The sequence below is a fragment of the Etheostoma cragini genome, chromosome 6, assembly GCF_013103735.1.
Source record: "Etheostoma cragini isolate CJK2018 chromosome 6, CSU_Ecrag_1.0, whole genome shotgun sequence".
NCBI classification, from domain to species: domain Eukaryota; kingdom Metazoa; phylum Chordata; class Actinopteri; order Perciformes; family Percidae; genus Etheostoma; species Etheostoma cragini.
This window is the reverse complement of record NC_048412.1, coordinates 2,510,572-2,520,705: the sequence shown is the minus strand read 5'-3', so window position 1 is coordinate 2,520,705 and position 10,134 is coordinate 2,510,572. Positions and strand designations below refer to the sequence as shown.

The 10,134-nt window shown below is 40.3% G+C and overlaps 1 protein-coding gene across 1 annotated transcript in view; it reads left to right on the top strand.

Annotated features, from left to right (window-relative positions):
• Nucleotides 1-10,134, top strand: part of LOC117945770 (furin-like protease kpc-1) — a 209,638-nt gene that overhangs the window by 91,709 nt on the left and 107,795 nt on the right. The gene's annotated exons all lie outside the window — the stretch shown is intronic.

Sequence of the window (10,134 nt, the reverse complement as noted above, 5' to 3'; positions counted from 1 at the left end):
GCCCACTCACTCTGACATCTCTCCATTAGTGCATGTATAGATCCTGAGCATGTGTGTGTGTGTAGTTCAGGACTGTGTATGATTACTAACAAAAGCTTGGACACAGACTGTAAATTGTAATTTCCCCATTGGGGATCAATAAACAAATTAAAATTAAATTTTTTTTTAAAATATCTAGTATTGTTTTTTTAATTTGGGGTGAACTGTCCCTTTAAAGATGTCTAGAGAGATATAGTCTTTAGTTGTCGATCCATCCAATACTTGTCCGTGCATTTCAATGAAATCCAAAAATGTCAACCTTGGTGGATCTAGAGGAAAGGTCCGGGTATTACCAGGTCCGTAGGATTCATCCTCTGGCGAACATGAATGTCTGGAGAACAAATCCATCCAATAGCAATATTCTTGTTTTAAAAGTGGTGGACAAATGGACCAACTGACTTCATTTTCATCACAAGAGCTTGTTTCTTGGCCAACTAAAAAATCACATATTTAAAGAAACATGCACATTTCCTTAGTTCCTTGCAAAGGAACTACAGATCCAAGTTAATTTCAGATTGCTAAAACATCTCAAATTTGGAGTCCAGACAAACCGAGGAACATCATTTTAAATCATATTAATTAAAAAACATAATGGTACTGGCACACTCCAAGACCTAATTTACTTGCTCAATTAATCCCCTTTCACTTCTCACCAGTTTATGGGGCATTTTTGTTGGTTGAATCTGGACACGAAAGACAAGAAACGGTATTGTTGACAGTGCAGACCAGGTACCATTTAAGAAATGAGATGTGATCAGAATGAAGGATAGGACAGTGGTAACTTGAAAGGCAAAAAGAAAGAAGAAAACGTACTCGGACAGAAACAGTGGGCGTCTATGTAAATAAAAGAGAATGCAGAGATTCAGGAAGAGCGCTAGGATTTCTCATTTGCATTGCAGAACATCAAAATGGATCCTACATTGTTGTGCCATGTTTTGGTCTTCTTTTGCCATTATAATTCTACATGTATTTTCATTAAATGCCTCTAAGTGACAACAATAAACATGTCGTCCTGCACAAACAATGCATTGGCGTATCAGCGACATGTTGGGTACGTATGAAAAAGGTCACAGATACAAGTCTTAGTTACCATGGAAATACAAGTTGACAATGATATCTTGTATTTGTATACTTTGGTTGTTGCTTTTTTATCCCCTTTTTTATCCTTTCTCTCTATACTATGTATGTATTTGACCTACTTTACATCCATCTGTTTAGTATCAGTCTGCAGCCAACCACTATAGTTTTATAAATTGGCTCAAAAGCACAGGTTCACCTGCATTCAACTGACATCCAATCATCAGTGCTGAAATATTATATCTGTCATCAGATGAACAAATGCATACATTGACAGAATTGCACACTAACAGTGGCCCCCCCCGCTGCTCCCAGTCCTGGTCTCCGTGTAGACAGAGCTCTTCCAGGGCAGGAACGTTGGCTGTTCAGGACTTTGTGCTCATATTTCTCCACGCATAATTGATTCCTGTCGAGCAAATCAGAAAATTGCACTCAGTAGCTGAGGTAGCAGCCATTTCAGAGTGTTTAAGATGTTTTCCGTGATCGCCAGAGCTTTCTGCCCTGGAGTGGCTTGTATATAATGGACTGCCGTGAAATCATAATTGTGTGTTTATGAACAAACCAGCTGGTTGAGGCAGAGGGTAATTATTTTCTCTGCGTTCTCCTTTCCGCTCAGCGCACAAATGTGCGTCTGATAACGGCCCTGGTGGAGAATAAACAGTGGGAAGAAGAGAGGACTAGAACTGAGAGGAGAAAATAATGTAGTGGGGCTCTTCTTCCTTTTTTTTGTCCTTCTCGTACCATCAGAAATACTAGTACAAGTGAAATTGTTTTTGTTAGTTCTTAGTAGTTGCTTAGACACAACCGGCGTCGACATCAAACAAATTGTTATATTATTTTAGTGAGAACTTAGAAATAACCAATGTTAGGGAAGTCTGTTTATGTTTTGTAACGCGCTTCTGGATTGCTTTTAAAAATATACTGTATATCGGCCGATATATACTGTATATCGGCCGATATATAGACTGTATATCGGTCGATATAGACTGTATATCGGCCGATATATATACTGTATATCGGCCGATATATATATACTGTATATCGGTCGATATAGACTGTATATCGGCCGATATATATACTGTATATCGGCCGATATATATACTGTATATCGGCCGATATATCCGCATATCGGATTTTTAAATAACCAAATATTGTATTGGTATCGGCTTTAAAAATCCTTTATTGGTCGGGCTCTAGTCACTACTCCTGAAATAGATTAAAGCTTTATTATTCATTTTACTTATTCACTGGAAAAAATGAAATATTTAAAACAGGAATTCATATGTGGACCACCAGCAGCTCTTGGTGGCTGACTCAAGTCTTGCCACAGCTGTTTGAATGTAAAAGCTCTCCAGAGGCGCCTACTGTACATGGTAATGCGAGACAGGTGCGCGACGTGTTTGCTGACAAGGACGATGGAAGTGTATCAGAACATTAGGAGGCTTAACCTCAGACGTCTGCTGGATGCAGCTGGTTCGGTTTCTGGGTGAATTGTCTCCTGGTAACTTCTCATAAGTGTTCCATGTTCAAGAAGTCCGCATTTCACCCACTTTCGGAGTATAATTTTGTGGTTGCATATGCATTTCCAACACAATCATGATCAATTTGGTAACTTTTTAGTTATACTTTTCTTATTTTTATCTGTATCTTGACTTAGTCTTCCATTGCCGGCCCTATTGCCACGACGTTGAGGAGTAAGGGCTACACCACACATACTGCACATGGGTTGTTTGCATTTCTTTAAACCAATCACAATCTAAATCTAAATTTCGAACATAGCGACACTGCCCTTGAAAATTTCTGAATACTGTTCACACAATACAGTATCGTGACCGATTTAAATTAGCTGGATACATGGTTACTTGTCCTTTTGTTCTTGCCTGTGTGTTCTTCGTCCACAGCAATCCCACCAATCGCTTTGTATACACATTGTGCAAAAAAGTAGTTTTATTAGTATTGATAAATAAATAAATATTGCACTCTAATGAAATGGTTACGTTGTGATGGAGCTTGGACCCGAGGCAGCCACATCTGGACTGGAATCCACCCAACCAATCAGAAATGCAGATTAAGTTTTTCCTTATACCTTTTGTGGCAAACTGTTAGTGTAGAAGAAAGTAGTCTTTCCATTATAAACACAGCTGACGGGCTGTCATGAAGAAAAATGGACACCCCCCTCCTAGTCCTCCCTCAGGAAAGAAGCCTTCCAGTGCAGATAGACATTGTGAACAGCACTTAGTTTGAAGCATAAAGCAGCCTTTATCCTGCTTCTCAAACCTCTAGGCTGCCACCCATGTGTGTGTGAGATAAGAGGTTTGGTTTATTGGTCCAATGAATGTTAACTGTACCCATTCCAGAAACCAGGTAATTCAAGGCAGAGCAGGTCTAACGTGAATCTGGAAGTCGAATATTATCCTCAGGGCCAGGGAGAGCTGACCTGCTCAGGCTGGAACACAGCACAGTTATCCTGTCTCATTACCGGAGCCACTGCTCTTACATTTAGCCTCGTTAGCCGCTCGGAATGAACATCCAGCAGCCCACTGAGGATTCAAGGGTTAATTGTGGCTCGTGTCAGAACTTGGGCCCGGCCAGCTCAATAATGGGCTGCAGTTATTGGCTTGCCTGCTGTGTGTATGTGTGTGTGCTTCCGGTGCCTGTGTGTGCGCTGCCTGTCTTGAGGTATTGGCGTTGGTGTTGACCCAGGGCCAGCGCTGCCTCCCCATGCTGTCTGTATTGACAGACATCAGACTCCAGGGAGGAGACCGAGGTCTGGAGGGCTCCGTACACTGGAGACACACACACCTCCGCTGAACAGGACGTCCACTGGAGCCCGACTGATAAAGGATTTTTAAGGCCAATACCGATACGGTATACCGTTAATACCGATATATATCGGCTGATTTATTGTATAAAAAAAAATCCAGAAACACATAACACAAACAAAACATAAACCGAAACCCCTTAAATTAGTTATTCGTAGTTATTTATGAGATCTTACTAAAATAATATGATAGTAATTTGTTTAATTGTCACAACAGAACAGAGTTCTGATAAATAAAATGTATACAAAATACAAACTTAAGAAATGAAACTTAAAGTCCTTTTGACGAAAAACACAATAACAAAAAATAATAATAGAGACATTGTAGAGTGCCCCTCTGGTGGACAAACTATGCTATACCGTAATTCATTTTTTTATCGTCCATTATAAATGCCGGTACGGATAAATCGGGAAATGCCCAATATCGGCATGGCAATATACCGGTTAGGCTCTAATGTCCACAGCTACACACAAACACATATGTTGAGGCTGTGCATGAAAACGGAGCAAACTCCGGGTCAAACATGCAACCTTCTGCCTACACATACACTCTTGACCCCCACCCCACCCCTAAAATCCCCTTCAGCTCTATTCGTCACCATTAGCCCTTCATCAGCCCTTTGGGGTTATCTACCTATCTATTCATCCTCCCCTCTGTCCATCTATCAACTGATAAATGGACCTGGGACCCCTCCAACCTCTATAGATACCCCATGGCAGCCCTGCCCCTTGCTAAAACCCCCTAAAGCCCCCTGAGTGGTCACGCCCTGCTACTGTCTCTCTGGTAGCCAGCAAAGACACCCATGCAATCAACATCTGACACAGGACATGTGTCGGACATCTGCGGTATCAGCAGCCGTGTGTGACAATAATTGTTTTGGGTGGTTTTCTTTTTTTTGTGTATTTAAGGGGGGGGGTTGATAGTAGATGTCTGTCTGATCACGAGAATTGGCCCAAACAGCTAAACACCACCCCTAACCGCCGCCACCCCAAAATCCTTCGTCAGCAGCTTTGAATCTTAATCATTAGCTTATTTTCACACATACACACACACACACACACACACAATCCCGAATCTGTAGTCCTCTCCGTTCCCTCGGGAGTTAGCACCGTCATGACTTGTGCTGCATCTCAGGATTATTTTAATTATTCATTAATCACGTGATTATTTTCCACATGAATGGCCTAATCTTGACGAAAAAGTCCCCCCAGGTCCAACTTAAGATACACAGACAGTATATTTGGCATTTTTCTTGATGATCAGTAATCAAAAAAATTGTCTCTCTTCTAAATCCATGAGTTTACCAATCATTTTAGCTCTAGTCACGATGATTTGCAACTGCTCAGTGAGTTGAATTTACATATCGAAGTTGAACTTTGCATCAAAGAAATGCATTTGATGAATATTGCCTATTGATCTTGGTTATTACACTGAAACGTAATGATGCTGGTTCCAACTTTTGCCGTCATGTGACCAGCGAAAGATCTTGGGGACGAGGTTAGAAACGGATGCATTTATGTAAAATTAAGCACTTGGGGTGGGACTTTTTATCACAGCACTCAGTGGTACAGCGGTTGGCTGCCAATCGGAAGGTTGTTGGTTCGATCCCTGGTCCAGCAGTCCCATGTCCAAGGGTCCTTGGGCAAGACACTGAACCCAGAGTTGCCCCATGGGAGTGTAAATGTGTGTGTGTCTGATGAGCAGGTGGCACCTTGTACGGCAGCCTCGGCCACAGTGTGTGAATGGTGAAGGGTTCCTGTGCCATGTTAAGGCGCTTTGAGTAGTCTCTGTTTTTTGACTTTAGTCAGATTTTGCTGCTGTAACACCATAATTTTTGGGGGATCAATACATATCTATCCATCTATCTATCTATCTCTCTATCTATCTAGCTAGTCGTAATATGAATGACTGATATAAAAATATTTAATTTAACAACAGGATGATATGGATTGTTCTCACAATGTTCTTTGCATTGATGATATTGGATCATTGATTCAGTATGCCGGTCCAGATCTACAGTATGTGTCGTCACACCCCTATAAAGCACGGAAACTAGGACCCGGGATGAGTAGAACTTAAAAATCCCACGTATTAAACTGCAGTACTAAAAAGTAAAATGGGTTTAAGTGAGTTGCTGTGATATGCCGAGCTGCTTTAGCCGCAAGTCGTTTAATACAAGATAGTATTAAAGTGGACACATCATATCATGATTTAGTGACGACAGCTGGACGTTGTGTTCATTTAAATGTCCAGTACAGTCTGGTAATAGAGATTTTGATGGATTGGTTTTATTGAGGTCTTTGTGTGCCTGTTCAGTACTCTACTGTGTGTCACTCTGGTCCTTGAGCTGTGTGTTATGAACAAACGGGCAGGGAGGAGAGCTATCTGTATTTATGACTCTGTATTATGGGTAGATGTCGCTGGTAGTCGAGGAAATGAAAAACACTCAGGATAAGTCGGAGACGGGGTTGAGAAAACATGGGATTTTTATTTATATTCCCAATTAAGGCACTTAAACCTTGTGTCGTCTTCCCGTCAAAATTGAAAATCAACACTTTTGTTGACGCTTTTTATCAGTTTGTCTTGGTTTCTTATGTTTTTGGCCCTTTTTTCAACACTTTTGACTTTTTTTCCTATGTTGATGTTTTGTGCATCCAATGTATTTAGGCCTATATTGAGGTACAGGTGTTGCTGGTTTTTCGTTATCTGTGATTGTTTGTTTGCTAACGTTAGCTAAAAAACACCATTCAACTGACAGCCTTTGTTGTGTTTAATGCTAACTTGTAGCCAGCAGTGAACCAACTTCGTTACGTGGGTCCATTTTTACTGTATTGTCTTTACAGAAGTCTCTTGGGAGCATCTTACATGCCACTTATTGCAAAGTGAAACATGCGCAACTCACAACTGCACTGGAATCGGGAGGTGATACATTCTATAAAGCTACTCTACGATGGCTCGTGCATTTTTGCATTGAATTTCTGCAGCAAGAGAAACAAAATGCATGCATTACTAAAGCCGACCAAACAAAAATGTAGAGAGGTTTTGAGAGAAACTGCAGCGTAAAACGCAATCTATGGTCTACGATTATCTATTGTATAAGGGCAGACCTGACACACATATGAAAGAACAGTTTCTGTAATTCCAACTGATATTCGTGTTTTTATGACATTGGGCTAACATTGACTAAATGTTCCTGTTGGGAGTGAACATGTGTTCGTGTTTTGGAAGAATAATCTGATTTAGAGACCAGTTTGCAGTGATTTGGTAGACATAGTGTATTGCTTTGGTGTATTATTTTACTTAGAAAATTAGTGTTGGAGTTTAGTGTACAATGATTTTGAGCATAAAGTTGATCATTTTGCCCGTTGCGTGTTGATGCGTTAAGGGTTTAGGAAAAATGTTTTCTAAGTATTGAAAAAAGGGTCATAGCATTTGTAAAAAAAAAAAAAGAAAACTGTAGGTGTCTGAAATGTAGTTTTAAATGCTACTAGCTTTGACTAAATAAGACGTCTGGGTGTGTGTGTAAGACTGTGTGTCTGATTGGGCCTGCGTAGGTGTGAAACCATTGTGCATTTTCGCTTTCTTACAATATGTTTTTCTCAGAATTATCTCTTTTTCTTATCCCACATCCCAACCTCCCACCCACACACACACACACACTCACACACACATACCCACAGCACCACCATCTCTGTTGACAGGGTAAATTGTATGAAAAGCTTTTAAGGCAATTAGTGGATTGAGCTGGAGCCTTTCTTCCCCTTCGCACTGTTCATTAGCAGCTCCTCCAGTCTCTGATATTACCATCACTCCAAGCTGGCATCAACACCACTCACTTTGTGTGTGTGTGTGTGTGTGTGTGTTTGTGTGTGTGTGTATGCGTGTGCAGATGTGTTTCTGCGTGTCGGTCTGTCTGCCTCCTCGCTGAAGCACAATTTCAAAGCACACAATTGTCAGAAAATAGATCTTCGCCACCCTGTCGTTCTGACTATTTTAATCCATTTCAATAAAAGCTCAATAGAGGAAAAACACAAAAAAAAATGTATCATGGCCATAATTGCACTTCTTGCTTGATTTATTAGCCATTTACTTTTCCTGAATAACGATCATATGTCAGCCCTTGTCTTCATTTAGCTTTCCCCATTAGAAATGAACTGAAATTGGTTTTAAATGCCACTGAATGGCAGAGCATCCGAAGTGGTGCTCGTGATGTCGTCACACCTTGTTGATATGTGTTCTGTAAACTGTAAATGAGTCAGTCTTGGCGTAGAACAACTCTTGACTCGACGATTTTCACTCGTATTTCAATCAAAAAAGCAGATTGTAGCTTTGAAGACATTATTTAGTTTGCTCACTGTTACTTTTTGGTGCTTATTTCTGTGTCTCTGCATATGTGTCTTCGTATCTGTGCTGCATTTGTATGTCACGCACTCCTTCCTCTTCATCCCATGTCACCTGAAAAAAATTACACGGTTACCTCATCTTTGATATAAACTCCTCAAAAACACAATCTTTTACTTCTTTATCAACCACATTTATTCTGTATTCAAGGTGCCTTTGTTTTACAGTACTAGAAGTTAAAGGTAATATTTTTAATATTTTTAAAGATGACTTGTACATGCCTTTTGAAAATGGGCCTGTTTGGAACCTACACATTTATTACTGCTTATGGAATTCCTCAAAACCAAATTACACCTCGAAATGACTTATAGAAGGACCCCAAACCACTTGAAATGCAACTCCACTGTATAACCTACTACTGACTTACAGTGTACTTCTACATAAGAGGAAGACATTGTGCTACTACATTTACCTTACAGAGAATATAAAGACAAAATATCACAATTAAAAGGAAAGGGACTCATGGCAATACGATACACATGCAGCCTGTTATGAGAGCTAATCAGCACATATCTGCGTTAATCAACCACCAGAACCGGACTGTGTGTGTGTGTGTGTGTGTGTGTGTGTGTGTGTGTGTGTGTGTGTGTGTGTGTGTGTGTGTGTTATTAAAACACATATACAGTGGCATGAGAAACTACATAGGCACATAGAGATAGGCTAGATCATCTCTTAATGCAAATCAAACCTATTAAATTAATTCAAATAACCCCATGTCCATCTCTATGTATGGTGAAGGGTATGTGATGATTGGGGGGGGGGGGGGGGGGGGGGGGGGGGGGGGCTGTTTTAAATCCAAATGCCTAGGGAACTTTATCAGAATGCATAGTATACTGATCCATAAACCAACTGGCCTTTAATAATGAATATGTGCCTGCCTCTATGGGAATTTAACATAGGGGGTTGTATATTTCTGCCCTCTGTATTTTAAGGAAGAACATTTATTTATTTACAATACATTAGTCATTCACAAAGAAAATTGGTGTCCTTAAAAGGTTGGATTTTTCTAAATTTTTTAAATTAAGGCATTAAGATCAATTTCCAATTTTTTATTCCTCTTTTTAATCAACTTTAGCACGGGTGTGTAAACCTTCTCAAGCCACTGTAGATATTCACATTTCTAAAACTGCACTGAGCGTGAAGTTTAAAGCTGTGAGACAGCTTTAAAAGCAGACAAAACAATAAAAGAGTCAGCAATACATAGGGCAGGATATGAAAAAGCCTCTTCTTAACAAGATTGTTCCCCAAACAACAGCTCCCCTGCATGCATGCATGCAACACATTTTGAGCACACACCTTAAGAGCTGAGTGCTGTGCTTATTAAGTGATACTGTGAAGACCCATGAGTTTGCTTATGTATTGTACTGCATCTGTAATATTTATGTCCCTGTACCATTTTTCTTCATGTGGACATAAATAAATGGTGTGTGTATGTGTGTGTAGAGAGAGAAGGGGGCGAAAAACATTTTCCTGTTTTCTTTTTTGTCAAAGATATTGCATGTTGATATCACCACAGTCAGCATCTAATGACGGGGGTGTTGTCTCGCATTATTAACGAGGCAGAGGTTTCCAAACAGGTTTAGCGGCTTGACGGTTAACGTTAAAATTTGGATTTGATTTGAGGGGGTAATGGTCATTTTGTTATAAGTTAGCAGTAGGCCCAGCTCCGAGATAGTCCCAGCGCTGTGGAGGATCGAAGGTCTCTACCTTATGTGGCTTTTCTTCTTCCTGCTTCTTACAGTACAGACGCTTTTGCTGCTTGCTCCTGCCTCTGCTTGCATATTTTTGCTGATAA